Raw genomic sequence first — 18,728 nt, forward strand, 5'->3', positions numbered from 1 at the left:
GTTTAAGACTGACTGCACCCTTTCTTTATAGGACTTCAAGATAGTAACTAAAAAGACTAAAATGTTGCCCCTTTAAACTCTGGAGAGTCATCCTCCACCAGTCTGGTCTCTCGCAACTCTGCCACTTTATAGTGAACATTGCCGCTCACCATGACATTCTCAGTTCTCAATTCTAACTTGATCTTCTGTCATGGTCTGCAGGTCAGCCCCACGTCTGGGCACCATTATGTCAGGGTCTGGTGCTAGCCCAGACCATAAATTATTTCTCTCTGGACCAGACCCCAACATAAACTATCTCTCTCTGGACCAGCGTGGAGGCGCGGGAATAAAGGCACAACTCACATGGCGTTATCGGGAGGGAGATTCTCCACGGTCCCTCATGATATCCTGAGTTCACATGCTGAAGAATTCCTCCTCGTTTATTCTCCAAACAGTCTTTATACCAAAACTTAACTGAGGGGAAAGACACTAGCATTCTGTTTCCTAGGTAACCAGGTTGAATGGCTTTTAGTCACATCCATAACCACCTGTGTGCTCTGTATGCTAGTTGTTCCATAGGTTTGAATTAGCATCTCTATCAGGCATCCTCCAAATTACAAAGAAAGGAGCAAAACAACATCCTGACCTTTTGTTAGGTAGCGACAGCCTGTCTGGAAGGTCACGTGGCCACCTCAGGTGGGGAGCTATGGCTTGAGAGCCTGGCTGCCATACCATATAGAAATATGGGGTGTGCACTCATGTTTCGCCTGCGTATATGTCTGTGTGAGGATACGGAATCCCCTGGAAGTGGAGTTACAGATGTTACAAGCTGCCATGTGGGTGCTTGGAAAGAGCAGCCAGTGCTCTTAGCCACTGAGCCATCTCTTGGGTCTTCTTTTCTTATGGCTGCTTCTCTCTTTCCCTTCAAGCCTTTCCGACCATCCCATCCTATCATTTTTTTCTGTCGTCTACACCACATTCCTGAAGGACTTCCTAGGGATGGGATGCGGTGTTGACATGGACCACAGCCTCTGTCAAAGCATTTAGAGTTGAGATTGCAAGTTGTCAACTTGCAAACACATGTGTGTGCCTTTGGCAGAGACATGTATGAAAATGCCCATCCTAAGAGACATGGCCCTGGCCTACAGGAAGGTTCCTGTTCTACCCAGGGTCGGGGGATTGAGAGTTGAGTGCTTGCTACCCAGACCCAGACCCAGGCTGACTGTTAGTGGGAATGGGATAGTCCAATGAAACCCCAAAGCAGGCTGTCACACAAGACAGATGAGATGTTGGCCCTGCCCCTTAAAAAAAAGTCAGAAAGGTGGTGGTGCACGCCTTTAATCCCAGCACTAGGGAGGCAGAGGCAGGTGGATCTCTGTGAGTTCAAGGCCAGCCTGGTCTACAGGACAGCCCAGGAACTCTCTATTATACAGAGAAACCCTGTCTCAAACAAACAAACAAACAAAACAAAGAAAGAAAGAAAGAAAGAAAGAAAGAAAAAAAGAAAGAAAGAAAGAAAGAAAGAAGGAAAGGAAGGAAGAAAGGAAGGAAGAAAGAAAGAAAAGAAAAGAAAAATGGAAAGAGTTGGAATCTGACCAAGCCTCTAGTCCTAGACTACCAATTTACTTCTCTTTTTCTTCTTCTTTTTTTTATAGCAAGGATCTAAGAGAAAGGGGGAATTGTGTGGAGCCAATGAAATTCAATGTAGTGTGAGATGAATTATGTGGAACTTACTTGGAATTGTGCTTGTCTGTTTAATGACCTAATTAGACAAATTCATATATCCCCTAGAGATGTGGTGGCATTCAGCAGTACGGTATGGCCCTGCAGCAGCTATACATGTTTTCAATAATCTACAGTTTAAAAATGTCTTTTAAAGGAATATTTCAAGCTTACAGAAGAATGGCAAGGACTCCTCTCTTTCTTCCCCATTCATCTCTCTTCCCCTCCCCTCCTTCCTCCTCCTCCTCCTCTCTCTCTCTCTCTCTCTCTCTCTCTCTCTCTTTCTCTTCCCTTTCTCTCCCCCTCCCCTCTCCCTCTCTTCCTTCTCCCTCTCTCCCCTCCTCCTCTCCGGATTCATTTGAAAGTTCCAGACATTATTCTGGAACATTATCCAGCCTCACATAATTCAGCATTTCTTTCCTAAGACAAAAGTTTTTCTTAGAATTTGTCTCTTTTAGAGAAGCATACTCAAGAGTCAGAGATAAAAAGATTTGAGGTATGAAAGCCAGGCTTAGTGGTCCACACCTTTAATCCCAGGATTTAGGAGGCAGAGGCAGATGGATCTCTGTGAGTTCAAAGCCAGCCTGCTCTACATAATGAGTTCCAGAACAGTCAGGGTTAGAGACCCTATCTTGAAAACAACAACAACAAAGATATATAGTGTGGGATTTCCTTTGAAATAAAGAAGGAATTTGCATAAAAGAAGGAGAAGCTTTGTTAAGCCCTTATATGTTCAAGATTTTCATAGTAAAGTTTTAAAGTGTATGTTTGTGAAAGATTTTTAAATGGTATAAAATGCTTGTGCTGTGTTATCAGTTGAGAAAATATACAATGTGTCTACAAAACATTAAAATGTTTACTGAATGCAGATAAAAGATTAAAGTGATAGGTGTAAAACATTACTATTCTAGCCATTTCACTGTATGTATATCATAGTTTTATTTTAAAAAGTAATAAAATTAGAAGATAACATTCAGTATGACTAGAACTTGGGGCCAGTGGGATGGTTCTATGGGCAAAGTACATGCTGCCAAGTCTGGTAGCCTGGTAGCCTGGTAGCCTGGTAGCCTGAAACCCCTGGAAGTCATCCCCTGATCTCTACATGTGTGACGTGTGTGCACGCGCGCACAAACATACACACACAGAGTTTTAAAAATATTAGAAATCAAACAAAACATATTGGCTCAATTGGCTCATTGGTCCCCAAAACAGATTATAATTTACAAAACAGAATCATCATCCATTCATGTAATCCCAGTATTCTAGAGACTAAGGCAGGAGGACTGTGAGTTTAAATTCAGCCTGGGCTACGAAGGGAAACCCTGTCTCAGTAAATGGAGGAAGAAAGGGAGGAAGCGAGGGAAGACGGATCTTCAAATCTGAATCTAACCTGTGACCTGTTTTTGTGGCCTGAGAATAATTTTATATTTTTTAAGATTAAACAATATTTTTAAAATTATGTTATTCATAATATGTATCTTTGTTGGATTGTGTGCACAAAGTACAGGTGCCTGAGTAGGCCAGAGGCATTGGATCCCCTGGAGCTAGAGTTACAGACAGTTGTCAGCAAGATGAGTTTTGGGAATCCAGCTTGGGTTCTCTGCAAAAGCATTATTGTCTCTTAACCATCTGAGCCGTCTTTCCAGCCCAAGTTTTACATTTTTAAGTGATGGGGTTGAGGGAGTGTCAAACAGAAGAACATTATATGATGAGAAAATCATATGGAGTTCAAATTTTATTGTGCAAGATAGTATAGAGACACAATTACAACCACATCTGTTATAGTTATTATGGCTAATATTTTATGTTATATTTTATTTTATCAATACAAAATTTGAAAATTTGCTTTCTTCTTTGTTATATAGATACTCATGCAATATCCTCAGCTTTGCATCAACTTGCTGTTTTTGTTGTTGTTGTTTTTGTTTTTGTTTTTTTGTTTTGTGTTTTTGAGACAGGGTCTCACTGTAACCCTGGCTGGCCTGGATCTCACTATGTAGACCAGACTGGCCTTGAACATTCAGAGCTCTGTCTACCTCTACCTCTGGAGTGCTGGAATTAAAATTGAATAGCACCACACCCAGCTTAAATAAAAATACTGATACAGAGTTCCTCATGGATCCCAATAGATGAACTAAAGTTCCAAATGACTGAACTAGAATTAGGTTGAAGAATCAGAAGATAATTCTGAAGTAGGCCAACCCTGGCCACCACATAAGAAAGTCCCTCTGCTTTAACCCTCTTAAGGGCAGAAAACTGAAGAAACCAGTGTGAACCCCCATGTTTCCTCTCAAGCTACCTTATAAAACTTGGCTCTTCTGCCAGGCCCAAAGCAGCCCATTTGTTATAGAAAAGGAGCTGCCTGATTCACAGATCTCTAGAGAAAGTCGACTCCATCTTTAAAATCAATCTGTTGAAGTTTTGTCTAATTCTTTGTTTTGGCATTGCTTGAACACAAGGCCTTATATATGCTAGGTAAACACTCTACCCCATATTCCTAATTAAAAAAATATTAGGCATTAAAAAAAAGCCTCAGCTGTGTTTTCTATCTGATCTTTTATAGACGAAAGGGCTAAACTTCCCTGTTAACTGGGAACAGTTGGTTTAATAGAAGGAACATTAGACTAGGAGTCAAATATGAGTCTACATTTGACTCTCCACACAACCTCCGAAGGCACAATTGCTCGGACCAGTTCCTCCAATGAGAGAAAAAGAACCACGCCTGGGGCATGTCAAGTCTGGTTTGAATTTCTGTCAGCGGCCGGCAAGAAGCACAAGGAAGACAACATACTCAATGTTCCCATGCCACCCTGTCCTGGTTCTGCAGACCATGACATTCAGACAATCAGAATCTCCCCTGGGGATGGCCAAGGAGCACTGAGACCACACAGGATGGTGAAGAAGAAGGAAGGATGACAGGGAGGGGATGGAGAGGGAAAGAAAAGAGGGAAGGAAGGAGGAAGAAGAGGAAGGAGGAGTAGGCTTTGAAGGAGCCAAATGCAGAGAAGCATGGATTTGGGAAAGAGAATATCTTGGTTCTGCAGCTTACAGCAGGTATTTTGGGTAGTGTTAGCCATGGTCACACCATTTTGTAAAGCCCCCCTTTTGGTTTACAAATGACAATTCTCAGAACTAAAGTAACCTGTTTTTCTAGATTCTTACCGTCCCTATTCTAGCACCCCCTGGTAAAGGCTAACCACCACTGGAGAGTTTATGGCTCAGCAACAGTCTTTAACCCGCTGCTAACTTCATTTCTCCAGCTACGCTGACCATGGGCCATCCCATCCCCTTCTCCTTTTCTGCCCTGGGACTCCCCAGCCTGTAAGTGGAGATCTTAGACCACAGACATCCCTCTAGGTCTTTTCCCAGATAAATTATGTACTGGTCCCGAGTCATTGTCTAGCTTTCCTTCTCCCAGACCTTGCAGGTTTGGTTCTAGTCCGCTCTGTAGGAGTCCAGCTGTTCTTAGGCGCAGCACAAGCTAAAAGCCCTCTTGCTTTGTTTAAACTTTGGTGGAGGTCCATAGAGCAAGAGGGAAGGGGGTCTTCGCCGGCATTCTGAGCTTTAGGATGTCACTAAAGACTTTGTAAGGCTTTGTAAGATTTATCACATCGAAGGAGAGCCATCAGTGGATGCTGCCCAATAGGCTACGTGGCACAATTAAGTAACAAGGTCAACGAGACGTCCCAAGTCCAACAGAATGGCATAGAGGTTTGTCTCCATGCCTGCACCCAAGACTTCTTTCTCAACAGCAGACTCTCCATTTTCTCCCCTGTACCCTGAACCCCTGGCTTCGGAGTGGGGCAAAGCAGCCTCCCCGGCTTGCCCACACTGCCTGCTGTCTGCTTCGTCGTTCCCATTTTCTGACCGCCTCAGCCACTGCCCGCTGCCCGTTCGGTCGGCACCACCCCATTTTGCTTTTCAGATGACGCCCTGTTCTCTCCACGTGACTTCCTGTACCCTGCATACTTTGAAGAATCCATGGCGTAGTTCCTCCCTGTCCCTGCTAAAAATCCTCCTTTTCCCTTTCTCAGCTCTAGAAATAAAGAGAAAAGGGGGTGGGGCGGGGTGGGGATTACAAGGGCACTGCCCTTCTGGGATTTAACCACATTCTCAGCTGGTGGCTTTTGTTTTCTCATCTCACAGGCTTGTAAGGCCCTCAGGCGGGCACTCTGCAGCAAGCTCGGGGTTGGGGAGAAGGGCAGCACAGTGAGGCCTTAATTAGAGCAAGGCCTCAGACCCAGTAAAGGATTTTAGTATGCAGAAGGAAAAGATACTTCAAAACACCCATTTGGTAGCAACAAGCGAGGGAGGGTAAAGAAGATGGTTATTTTATTGTGTAAAGCAAACAATGAAAGCCTCCATGCATTCATGAACACAGAAAGAATATTTATACTGGCATTTAAAAAAACAAAACAGTACTAAAAAACAAACTCCCTCTGCAAGCCTAACCGAGTGAGAGCAGACACAAATACTGGTCTCCAACCCTTAGCTGGAAAGAGCCGCGGAGGCAAATACTCCATTAAACAGAAAGATGCAGAGTCAGCTGCCAGACCCAGAGAACAATTTTCTGGTCATGGCTGATGTTTAGACCACAGCGGTGACTGCTGGGATCACCTAACAAAGACGAGTGATTTAGCAACTGGGTTCAATTTACCTGCTGCCCAGCAAGCTTTCTGCAGATGTCAGGAGCCAGGCCTCCCTGCCCTTTTGTTGCCCGCATCATGAATTCAAATTCTTGCATTCAAGGGCTTCTCAACCTAACATCTGCTCATGAATTCAAAAGTGGCAGCCGTTACTGAGGTCACCTGGCAATGTAGGCGGACCAGCTTGGAGAAGGGTAGCCAGGCATACCTTCTGGTTTATTAGGAACCAGCACGTCTTAGCGAGGTGGCGAGAGAAAAAGACACTGAGTCCAAGCGAAGGAACCTGTCCTTGACATTGGCTGAGCTGTCTGTAAACTGAAGAATCGACTTCAGGGAACAGTAACACAGATTTCTTTCTGCAACAGGAAGGATATGTCATTGTGCCTGTCCGTACCATTATCTAGCCTTGTGGGGAGACCTGAACAGAGTCCCGAGGGGGCACTGTCATATCCATTTTGCCTGGGCTGACAACAGTGCCTGTTACCTAGGAAATGCTAGACAAACACTCCAAGGGTGAACCAAACGGCTGAAGCATCTCTTGCTTCCACCCATGGCAGGCGATTCTCTACAACAAAGGACTAGAACAAGCTTGTCCTGCAGCAGGATGTTTTGTAAAACCAATGAAGTATGAAGAACCAGCCAAGCCACCTCTAAGGTGCTCAGTAATCTGCTAAGTTGCGGATCAGTTTTAGAAAGCGCTGCTAGAATGTTCAGAAGGCTTTTAAGGACCATAGAGTGTTTAACTTGTATAACGGATCATTCCTGTCCTCTGATCCCCAGCGGCAACTACCCTGACAGGCATGGAAACCTGACAGGCATGGAAGAGCAGTCGCTCTGAAGACCTTTCTCAGCCCTGTTGCTGTATCAGAGGAACACCAGGCAGAGCCCCAGTGTGTCAGGCTTTTCAAGACAAAGGCTGTTTACTGGCCAGTTGAAATATAGACCCTTTGAGCATTTTGCCCTTGGGAAAAAAAAAAAAGAAAGAAATGGAAGTCTCAGTGTTTTGCCATGAGCTTAAATCCTGGAGTCCTTATGAAAAACAAAACAAGATACTTTCCAGAACATTCCTTGCTCCAAGAGGCCGTTACTGAGTTGACATTGGGTCTGCGCCAGCATTGCATCACTCCTTGGGATGCAGTGCCAAGAGTTTCACTCTACCTTCCCACGTAGACTCAGGGTGCTGCCGGGGTCAAAGGCAGACATAGCTGGTGTCTGACAGGCCGAAAGCAGCCGCCCCGCAGGGGCCTGGGGCTGCCTTCACCCCAGGAGTTCGCAAAGGCAGGAGCAGCCACGAAGCTGTGAAGCCTGGCTTCAGGAGGCTGACGGGTCCACAGAGACAGGGTTGCTGCTCATGCCTGCACACTCTGCTGCACATGGTGCAGTTCCTCCAGCTCCTTGCCCTGCTGCGTCCTTACCTTGCGGGTCTCCACTCCAGTGCCACAGCCCCAGGAAGGCTTTCCCAAACCAACCATTCGAGTGGTTTTCCCTACAGCACATCATCCTGGTGGGTTTTTTTTGTTTGTTTGTTTGTTTTTTACTTCTAGCTCTTCTTTATTTGTTTTTGAGACAGGGTCACTTGCCCAGGCTAGCCCAGTGCTAAACTACACTGGGTGCTTGTGCCATTGCACCCAGCTACTTTTCCGTCTTGTTCTTGGGTTTGCTAGCTATTTGCCTCCACGTTGTTTTGTTTTGCCACTTTCCTACTGTCTACCCTGCCTTATTGGAGGCAGAAACGTGAGAAGCAAGCTCTGGTCTGTCTTGTCGATTATTGTATTTCTAGCTTCTGGACTATGTCTGGTAGATAGTAGGTGCTCAGTAAAAATGCTGAATGTTTAGCCTTGGAAAGCAGCCGTTAGGACGAGCCGCCGCATGGGACTCAGCATGATTGAGTCATAAAGAGAAAGTGCGGGGTGTTTTCTAGATCCCCACCCCCAACATATAAAGCAATAAAGAGACGCCAAGCCTATGCTGTGGCCTGGCTGCCAGTCTAGCTGCAGGACATCCTCAGAGAGGACTGAGTTAGATCCACACCAGTGCAGAAGCAAGAGATGAAGCCTTACACATCACCGGTGAGTTAAAGCTTGGAAGAACATTTTTTTCTATTCCCCAAAGAGAAACTAGAGTTGAGAGTTTTTATACCATCAATCATTCAGGCAGAAAACCACACATTTGCCCACTGCATTTTGGTAGAACAAAGCAGTTGTTTGCACATTCTCCTGTAGCACCTGCTCTGGCCTGCCCAGCACAAACACCTCCGCCAAAAAGTGTAAAGGGGCTAAGCCTACCTAGTCTGTTAGTCAGCAAGGAGCAAGTGCCACTTTCCCTCATTTTGGCTAATCTAGGAAATCCAATAATAATTGTAAATGGGTAAGTTTAGAAAGGCTTTATGCCTTGCAAATATCGCTCTAAGCGACACACGACAAAGTAATAAATAATAATTATTCTCCCATTCACTGGTCTATTTATTAGAGTGATAACAGCGCAGTGTATTTCCCAGCAGGCGTATTCGGTTTTCTGGATCTATGAATTATATTTTAATTATATTTGAAATTCTTTTAGAGCAACACAAATGAATAATGTCACTTAAAAATCATTAGCTGTGAAAATCCACACGATGACGCAACCACGCTTAAGTAGAAAACAAAAGGATCAACATCTTCTGAGCGTGGGGTCTATCAGGCGTTCATTCATTGCTAAAACAACAACCGCGTTTCATCCACCCAGTCTTGGAGTTAAGATTCAAATTCATTTAAAAGGATTAATTTGTCCTGGCCTATAAAGATGGAAGACATTCTGCTCGGCTCTTTCTGAGCAGCAAGTGTTTTAACTACAGATGCTGAGAGCTCACTATGCTTGTCCAACAGAGCAAGGACAATTAGCCCCATCCTCCTGAAACTGTTAATGCTGCCGGTCCTAAACATAAATGTCCATTCTTTACCGGGCTTCTGACATTTCCCTTTAGTCTGCAACCTGACGGATCGTATATTTGAAATGTACTTAGTCATTTTAAGTCACAGGCAAGAAAGAAAATGGCTCCCAAGCAGATTAAAAAAAAAAAATAAATAAAGGTTGCAGGAAGACGGCCATTTCGTGGCAAGCCCAGAGAACGAATCACAGGTGGGAATCATGCTTTGCTATAACTGAACCACATAATGATTCCAAGCACAGTAACTTAGTTGGCCTCAAAACAACACAACAACAATAGACAATAGCCACTCTTTAACCCATGAGAGATTTGACTGTGCAGATGTTGCTGTAGGAAATGAAGCAGACTGCTGGAAACAAGCGCCCATTTACATAGATGGTTCTGAATCTCAAACTGCTTCACCTGGGAGCATCTCCCGGAGGGTTCAGGTCCGGCAGCAGCCCCAAAGACGCTCCCATGAGGGCTCAACAGACACCTGCCATGGGGAGGGAAGGCTTGGGTTTGGGTGCAGCTCTATCCGAAGCTGGGAGGTCACTATGGAGGGCTCAGGAAGGTAGAAGCAGAGGCACTGGCCGATTCTCAGGATTTCTGAGATGGCTTTTGTTTCAGCGTGCGCTCGTGGACTCAGGAGAATGAAAGCCCACCTCTCTCCACAAACCTGGACTGCATGCTAGAGCGCGTGGAGAAACCTTCGTTGAGAACGTGCTGAGCACAAAGGGGGAAGGGAAGAGCTGCCGCGGAGCAAGCCTCTGCAGATTTAGAAATGCAGCTGGGAGGTTAAGGTTTGAAGCCTGCCATTTGAAAGAATGTCTAAAGCCAATGCACATTCCGTGTGAGAGGACACAGAACTGCAGGGCTCTCGCTTGGCAAGTGGCTCCGTTTCTAACACATTCGTGTGCATATCTATGACTGCATTTTTAAACGAGTTGGTTACCAAGGAAACAGGTTCTGGCCCAGTGTTAGTTTGAAACAAAAATATTTTTTAAGGGGTTCGGCTCAAAGGAAAGAGCTTGTGAGATGATTTTGAAAAATACCAGGATTTGGTACACAGGGAGTCACGGCTGTATTTCTGCAATGAGCCATTCTAAGGGCTCAGCTTCATTTAATGGAGCTCGATTTCTGAGAGGAGGGCCATGGAAACTTAGCTCTTTAAAAATGATAACGCCCTGCCCCCCAGCTCCATGCACATACAAATGGTGGATGTCTCATTGTATACGACAAAAAATATGATTTTGAAAGAATTTAATTCTTAATTTTCATATTTCACACAATATAGTTAAAGTCCGCTTCTTAAAGATTAAACATTTTTTGATAGTTCCTAATGAACTTATTTACGCTCTTGGAGATTATCTCAGAAATCCATTTGTTTTTTAGTTTCAAGCTAAAATTGAGCCAAATCACCAGACTTTTCAAAAAAAAAAAAATTCTTTTGTCTAGTGGCGCCACACCTATCACACAACTGAATTTCTTTAGAACAGAAGCCATCTCACTTTTACAGCAGAGTCTCTTTATAAGTTTATGCTTGTGTTTGTGTAGTATTTGAATACAAGGGGCTATTTAGCTTCATGCCATTTTCAACATATGACAAGTATCTTAGTTTCAATTTTTAAAAGTCACATTTTAATACATCTGATGTTTTTCCTGCATGGCTCAAAAAAAAAAAAACCTATAAAACATGCAAATTCCAACCTACCTGTGCGCGTCACTCGGGGCAGTGTTGGCATAGCCAGACACTCGGCCATCTTTACGTGAGGCGATGGAGACCACTGGTTTCTCCGTCCTCCTGCTCACGAGTTTTAGATGCGATGGTCACACACACCAGGCGTCACACGCAGCAGCCTGAGTGTGCTGTGATCACGAGGACTGAATTTATCAACGGCAAAGCAGGACTGAAGGAAGAGGTTTCTTCTCCGAGGACGCTCTCTGAGGCTGCAACCAAGGAGGTGGTGTGTTGGATTTTTCTTCTCCTCCCTTGCTCCTCTGAGAGTTCAAAGCTCAGAGCTGACCACTGCAAAGGCCACAGCCACAGTCACTGTCTGCTGAAAATCAAACCACTGATCCCAGCACTGAAAACACAAATGTGAGACAGGACCTGCGCTGCTCGCACACGATGCGGTACCTAGGAGTTAAAAATAGAGTCCACCTGGCCTCCTACCTGCATAATAAACATGTAAGTTTCAAGTGTTTAATTTGATATTCACATTAATTAACAATACAACATACATTATTTAAAAGACAGCAAATGCAAGGAGAAAGGGGGAGACGCCATCTGGTAGCAGAGTTTTGTTGTTCTTGTTTGGGTTTTAGGGTTTTGTGGGATTTATTTGGCTTTGTTTAAAAAAAAGAGGGAGAGAGAGAGAGAGAGACAGACAGGATCTTATTTTGAACGTGATGGAAAGCAAACCTCCAGCAGCAAATGAACCCGAAAAGAAGGGTGATGTCAAAATAACGAAGTCTGTAATGGTGCAGAGCCAGGCTTCGCTACCAGATGATGTGGCATAGAGAGCGTTTACATACTCACATCGGAAATACTAGGCAACATGTAATGAATTCTACACAGCACGCACACACAGCACAGCACGGCTAATCCTGCCTGCCATCTTAGGCTCACACAAGCAAGATACGCACTGCATGCAGCCCACAAGCGAGCCAGCGCGAGGGAAGGAGGAGGAGGCAAGGGACAGCTCACCTTAAATGCAGTATCTGATTAATGTTGTGACATTGCATATCAGCCTCAGAGTCTTGGCTCAACTGGGTAGGAGGGAACAAAGAAAAATGTCATCAACTGGTGATGCAAGATGAGCCCAATCACTAACCACTGCTTAGCAAACTCCAAATTCTGCAACCAGGCAGTAGAAGGCATTCCATGCACTGAAGCAGAGCGGCTGCACAATGAAGGAGTCCTTCTGCTTCTGAAAAAAAAAAAAAATCAAACAGTCCTTTTGCTAAGGAAGAAAATCAGCTGGAATGAGCACAATCATATCCTCTTCTTGGAGAAAGCTTGCAATACAGTATGTATCTGCTTGGGGATGCATTTTATAGTCTGTTAATTTCATAGAATTGCTAGCAGCAGCAGAAAAAAAATGAAAAAAAAAAAAAAAACCAAATCTGCTAAGCTACTGCCGAGTGAAGGCGGATTCTGAAAAAGGGAATAGCATTTGTAGATTGTTTTTTTTCTAAACCCTAAGGTGGCGGCAGGCTTGTAGAAGAATGCATGATCAGTTGTCTGTATCCGTTCTATAACCTTTAACCACAGGCAGCGTAAATGCATCCGGCTAAATGGATCTGCAGAACAGAACGGCAGATACCGCTGCAGACATAATTGTATGAAGATGGAAGAGACTTTCCTTACAGTGAGAAGCCCAAGAAAATCAGTACAGAAAAAGAAATTATGTCAGGTTCCTTAGGATGTACAGCTTGCCTTTATAAACAATTAAAGCTATCTTTAGGATATCGACCTAAATAATAGTAAGATTTACAGCAGCATACTGTACGTGTTCCCAACATAGCAAACGCGGAGTGATTTGCCTTCCCCCTCCCCCTCCAAAGTGAACAAGCCAGTTACAGGAATACCAAAGGCAATGGACGGTACACACTGGAGGGGAGGCGGTGTGTGTCCAGAGACGATGTCCCTTTGTTTCACGTTGAGGTTTATTTGAGCCACACTTGCACCATGGCATGGACATTAGGAGGCTAGGGCTGATATCCATTTTATGAGTGAAATGTTTCCCCCAAATTAAATCTCATCTACTCAGACACCAAATTTCATGTCTTCCTCAGTGCCACCTCCCCCGCTGCTCAGGATTGATGGGACCTAGTGTGGCTCTATGTAATAAACTGGGATTGCTGTCTGTAGAATCCAATTCATAATTATGAGAAATTATTTTTAAATTATTTTTAATTATTGCATTTTAATTTTAAAAAGCCTTCCAGAATTTATATGCACAGACCCTCTCTCACATACACATACACGTACAGGCACACACATGTGTGCAACAAAATGTTAACACATGGAACAAAACTGTTAAATGGCTGCTTATTCAGGATTTTAAAGAAACACTTCATAAGCATATGCTATTTTTCTACAAAGCCAGTGTGGCTATGTCTTCAAAGTGGAAAATAGGTTAGCTTCGTAGATTTTTTTTTTTTTAAGATCCTACCAGCAGATTTAAAAACAGAAAAAAAATTTTTAACACGCTGTATAACAAGAAGTCTTTATTTTAAGAAAACAAGACAGATTCTTTTCTACAAAGAAACCATATCCACCTCCACCCTCACAGCCCAGATATAAGCTAGCGTTTTTATGAAATGCTCTGAGGTTATTTTTAAATATGTAATCTTTACATTTTTCTCCTCACACAGTCTTTTATTGCCTATTGCATCACCAATATGCCGTTGTTAATTAATTTTAACAATGCACCAATGAATTAATGTTTTCCTGGTTTGCCAGTTTTCCAGTGACTCCATTCTCTGTACGAGCTGCCTGATAATAACGAGGTTAGCAAAGCGTTCGCGCACCCTAGAAATTGTTTAGAGGAGAAAAGCCACCGGAACTCCTCGGCTTAGGTAGGAGGCTTCCCGACTGGATTGTTTTAGTCTGAATTCTATCTTCTCCCTCAGAAGAGAAGTGATTGGCAGCTGACTGTGCAGAAAGCACCCCTGCCTATCTCTAGCCCATAGGCGTTATTCTGTAGGTGGGGTAGGCTGTCAGGACAGTGGGTCCTACCTGATCCACAGCAAGTCGCCTTCTGTTGAAGCACACTTCTCTCTCACAAGTGCTCCAGAAAGGAAATGGTAGCTCTGGTGTTACTAACACCAGTGGTGGAGCCCTCTTCCCCACCCCCACATCAGGGCTCTTGACGCTCTGGCTAACAACATTGACAGCGACAGAAAATTAGAATGGAGTGTCCTTGTGCTAATTCCTTCTTTATGAAGGCGGTCTAGAATTAGACGGTTACGTGAAGCTACAAGCACCAAGCTAACTACCATCATCTATAAAGCAGAGCCCTTCAAGAAGGAAACACCTTGGCACGCAACACTCAGTGTCTGTTGAGCTAGTTCCCATGAATGTCGTTGGAAGGCTAGACGGTCACATTACACATGCACAAAGTATTATTGGGATACAGAATCAGTGGTGATGCTATTGAGCCACGTCAGTGGCTCCTCTGTCTGGGCTAATAACTGCCGATGGCAACAGCAGTCATCCATCTCAGGCCCCCTGGAGATGAGTGGATAGTGTCACATCCTTTTATAGCAGTGGCTCTCAACCTTCCCAGTGCTGCGACCCCTTCATACAGTTCACGTTGTGCCGACCCCAACATAAAATTATTTTCATTGCTACTTCACAACTGTAATTTTGCTACTGATATAAATCGTGATGTAAATATCTGACGTGTGGGGTATCTGATGTGTGACCCCTGTGAAGGGTTGTCCAACCCCCGAAGGGGTCAAGACACAGGTTGAGAAGGGCTGCTTTGTAGGTCAGGGTTGTGGCTGTGGTTGGGCCCTGTACGGGTACTTCTTATAACCAGATGCCAGATGCAAGAGAGGGTTTCCACACCTCTCTGTGGGGTATTCTTGTTCACTCTTTGTGTCAAAATGAGCAAGAAACCCCCATGTATTGAATGTTATTTTGTGATGTCCCCAGTGAGCAAACGTGATATATTCACCAAGCCTACTTGGGTTAAGCAAACATGAATTCTAGCTGTAAATATTCTGAGAAATGAGTCTGTTTGGGCAGATGCTGTCAACTAATAAATCTTGTTTTGTCCTGGAAAAAAAAAAGGTATGCGCATGCCTGAATTATTTAAGCTTTGTCACGATTACAAGTGGCAAAGATATGCATTTGCTTAGGATTAAAAAAAAAATCACATGCCCTTCATCTTCAGGGCACATGCACAGACATTAACTCAAATGAGAATCCCTTCTCCACAGTGAAAATTGTAGGCTTTGACAAATCAAACACAAGGTTTCCAAAACAATGCGGCAAGAATGAACTGGAGCACAGAGCAAGGCAGGAGAGACTCTTTTACTGGCGTGTTATTCTTTGGCCTCTGCGTTCTGCAGGCGGGGCTAATTTTATTTCCAGGCCTGTGGGTTAAAGTTAAATTGCATGGCTTATGCAAAGTACATAATTCAAGTACGAACGAAGCTCGGCTCTTCTCATATGTAAAAAAAACCATCAAGTCAGGGCACTGAGTCCCAGAGGAATCCCTGGTTTATAAACATTTGGATGGCTTTGCATGTTTCTTGATGCCATTCACAGCTTTAAAAATTACAGCTGGTTTCATTTTATACCTAATCTACATATCAGTAGGTGAGCCCATGTATAATATTTTTGTTTAAATCCTTATGTAAATATAAAAAGCATAATTTTTTATGATGTTGATTATATTCAGGCTTGGAAACAATTTGGTAGTTCTCTTTCTTTTTTTTTCCTTTTCTTTTAATTATCAATGGTTGTGTTCTTTGAGACAAACTCTCACTGTGTGTTGCCCTGGCTGACCAGGAACTCACTGTGTAGGTGAGTCTAACATCAAACTCAGAGATGCCTGTCTGCCTCTGCCTCCTGTATGCTGGGATTAAAGGCATGCGTTACCTCAACCTGCAATAAAGTGATTTATCAATGACTTAAAATAACTTTGGGGGGCTGGAGAGATGACGCAGCAGTTAAGAGCACTGGCTGCTCTTTCAGGGGACCTACGCTTGATTCCCAGCACCCAAATGGTGTCTCACAATCATCTGTAACTCTTAGTTCCATAGTTCAAGAGGATTCACTGCCCTCTTCTGAACTCCATGGGCCCCAGGAATACTTGTGATACTCAGACAAAGCACTTATACACATTAAAAAAAAAAGAAGAGATAATCTAAAACATAATGGGATGATAATCTAGCTGGCATTTTTAAGAAAGTCCATCATACTTCCAATGGCTACGTCTTGTCCGGAGATCTGCGTAGGAACATCTGTGGCTGATCAAAGCTGAAAATCATACTAAATTGTATTAATAAATTCTAACCTGCTAGTACAATATCCAATAGTCTTGACTATCATCAGTTTTAAAGATAACCATCATATAGAGACTAGGATTTAAAATCTGAGACTAGTTGATTGAAAGTCTGGACCTTCCCCCAACTCTAAGGGATGAGACTGCTTCCTGCCTCTTATCTCTACCTAACTCCAGACATCTTCCCAGACATCCTGGGGGAAGGGGTCTCATGCAGTAGCTGGGGAAAGTGTGCATTTCTGAACATGCTAACATCTCATTGAGGAGAGTCCAGTTTTTCCATATTACCCCTTAGGCTTGCGGTGTAGCTTGGTTTGAGTTTGCTCCCTGTCACCACATTTATACAGATTTGCCCCAAATCGCACCCGTAATAAGCTAGTTCGTCTAATCGTTGTAGTACAAACCACAGCTGGCTTTCTTTTGTATCTACTGTGTTTAGCATCTATGGACAAATTTGTTATAGATTACCTGCCTTTTAAAAAGCCTAAATTAGTAGTGAATGAAAAAATCAGCATAAATCATCGAGGTCAACCTGGTTTCAAGTTACAAACAGTATTTTTTTTAACAGAAATTTTTTAAAAAGAATGTTTAAAAAATTTTTAAACAGAAAATCAGGTGCATATTATGAGGCCCTTTCCCCAACATGTATTTTTCCTTTCTTTTTCTTGTATGTGTGGGTATCTTTATCTGTGTTTTGAGGGGTACACATGCACATGTCTATACATGCTTGTGGAAGCCAGAGTCTGGTCTCGGATAGTGGCTGTTCCTCAGCCCACATATTTTCTCTTCTTTGTGGCTCATGTATTTATTTTTAGTGGACTTTTTAAAAAAATTGACTTTATTGTAAGGAACTCACAAATAAAAACATCGCACAGCTAGATTAAGGGAGCCACTCAAATAAACACTTTCACAGCCCCAAACTATACAACTAATGAACTTCTGTACAGTTAGAACGGCCATTCTGAAGCCATGGAGTTTTTCTTAGGATTTTATTCTTTCATTCTCAATTACATTATCACACTTTTCTACTATTAAGAAAAAGAAGAAGAAAGAAAAAAGCCTATGACAGAGTTGAAAGTAGAAAAACATTTAAGTTATATCCTCTTTCATGACTTATGTGTGTATTGAAGAGCCTAAGTTTCCTCAACTAAGCTAAATGGTTAAATGTATCATTTTAATGAATGAATGTGTAACAGCTGCTCTTTGTTTTATCTCTTCTTTTCTTCCTCCCTCCCTCCCTTCCTCCCTCCCTCCCTTCCTCCCTCTCATCCTCCCTCCCTTCCTTCTTTCCACTTGAAATAAGCAACACTGGTTATCCTGGAGATTGCTAGTTAGACCAGAGTTTGTTCCTCCAACTCAGAGAGCTGCTTGCCTCTGCATCCTGAGTGTGCAGGGATTCATCTGTTCATTTGTTCTGATCTAAAATCCCTTCTGTGCATATCTACAAACACACACACATATGTATATATATATATATATATATATATATATACATACATACACACACACACACACACACACACACACACACACACACACACACACACATATATATGTTCTATTTGTATGTGATCCTAAAAGAACCCATCCCAGCTTGCTTTCTAGGTTGAGCAGACCAAGAGCTGGACCCCAAGCCTCCCGCCTCCTTGCGGCTTGTGGCAGATTATTTCCATTAACCGTCAGCAATTGTGTAAGCCAGTGAGACGGCTCTCAAAGGGGCTTTCTTATCAACCCGCTCCACCCTGCCTGGGAATGAGAGAGGATTATCTCGCTCTGTCTAGTGAGGGACGAGTGAGTGGCTTGCCTGAGCAACTAGAACACTAAGAAGCCTTCAATTCTTAGATTTCAACTTTTTACTTCCACCTGTCAGCATCTGGGAAAGATCTGGTAGCAAAGTCAGGCAGAAGCCTTGGGGACTACACAGAGGTGGATATTCCCAAGCCTTGAGGATCACGCTGAGGCAGATACTCCAAGAAAGAGCCAGAAGGAGAAGGGGGAACCGAAACACAGGTTTTCAACAAAGAAAAGATAAAATCTTGTGAGATGGAGGGGAGGCTGTGCAGCTCAGCCCAGGCTAGTCCAAATGACAAGACATCCTCGGTGGAACCCCCTCAACAGGTGCCACCGTCACGAGGGACGTCACTACATCTGCTTTAGCAGCTGTGTGAGCTCTGCTTTCCTGTCTTAGTGTGTCTGAAGAGTGCTAGTTGAAGAACATTATTTAGACGACCTTGAGTCTATTTGGGTCCATTGCCATACCAAAACCATTTACCGCCATGACCACCTGCCACTGACCAAACAGACAAACAAAACGATAGGCTCGTCTAGTCTTGGAACTAGGAAAATACTGGTCCGGCAGGGAGGCTGTTTCTCTTTCTAGAGAAAATGAAAGAGAAAGGTGGAACTGTAAATAAGAATCCTATACTTTCCAGCATCTACCTCACATGAGAG

General features: G+C 43.5%; 1 protein-coding gene across 5 annotated transcripts in view; it reads right to left on the reverse strand.

The window, feature by feature from the left end:
* Positions 1-18,728, reverse strand: part of Zbtb38 (zinc finger and BTB domain containing 38) — a 77,008-nt gene that overhangs the window by 45,003 nt on the left and 13,277 nt on the right. The window contains exons 3-4 of one of the 5 annotated variants that reach the window (XM_038321788.1): positions 11,963-12,024; positions 10,967-11,428 (exon numbers count right to left, since the gene is read on the reverse strand). The exons of 1 other annotated variant lie outside the window; for it this stretch is intronic. The gene's annotated coding sequence lies outside the window, so the exon portion shown is untranslated. Of the gene's footprint in view, positions 1-10,966; positions 11,429-11,962; positions 12,186-18,728 lie in introns of all 5 variants that reach the window. 3 more of the 5 variants (XM_038321789.1, XM_038321786.1, XM_038321787.1) reach the window with 3 other exon arrangements.

Source organism: Arvicola amphibius, chromosome 3 (genome assembly GCF_903992535.2).
Source record: "Arvicola amphibius chromosome 3, mArvAmp1.2, whole genome shotgun sequence".
Classification (NCBI taxonomy): Eukaryota; Metazoa; Chordata; class Mammalia; order Rodentia; family Cricetidae; genus Arvicola; species Arvicola amphibius.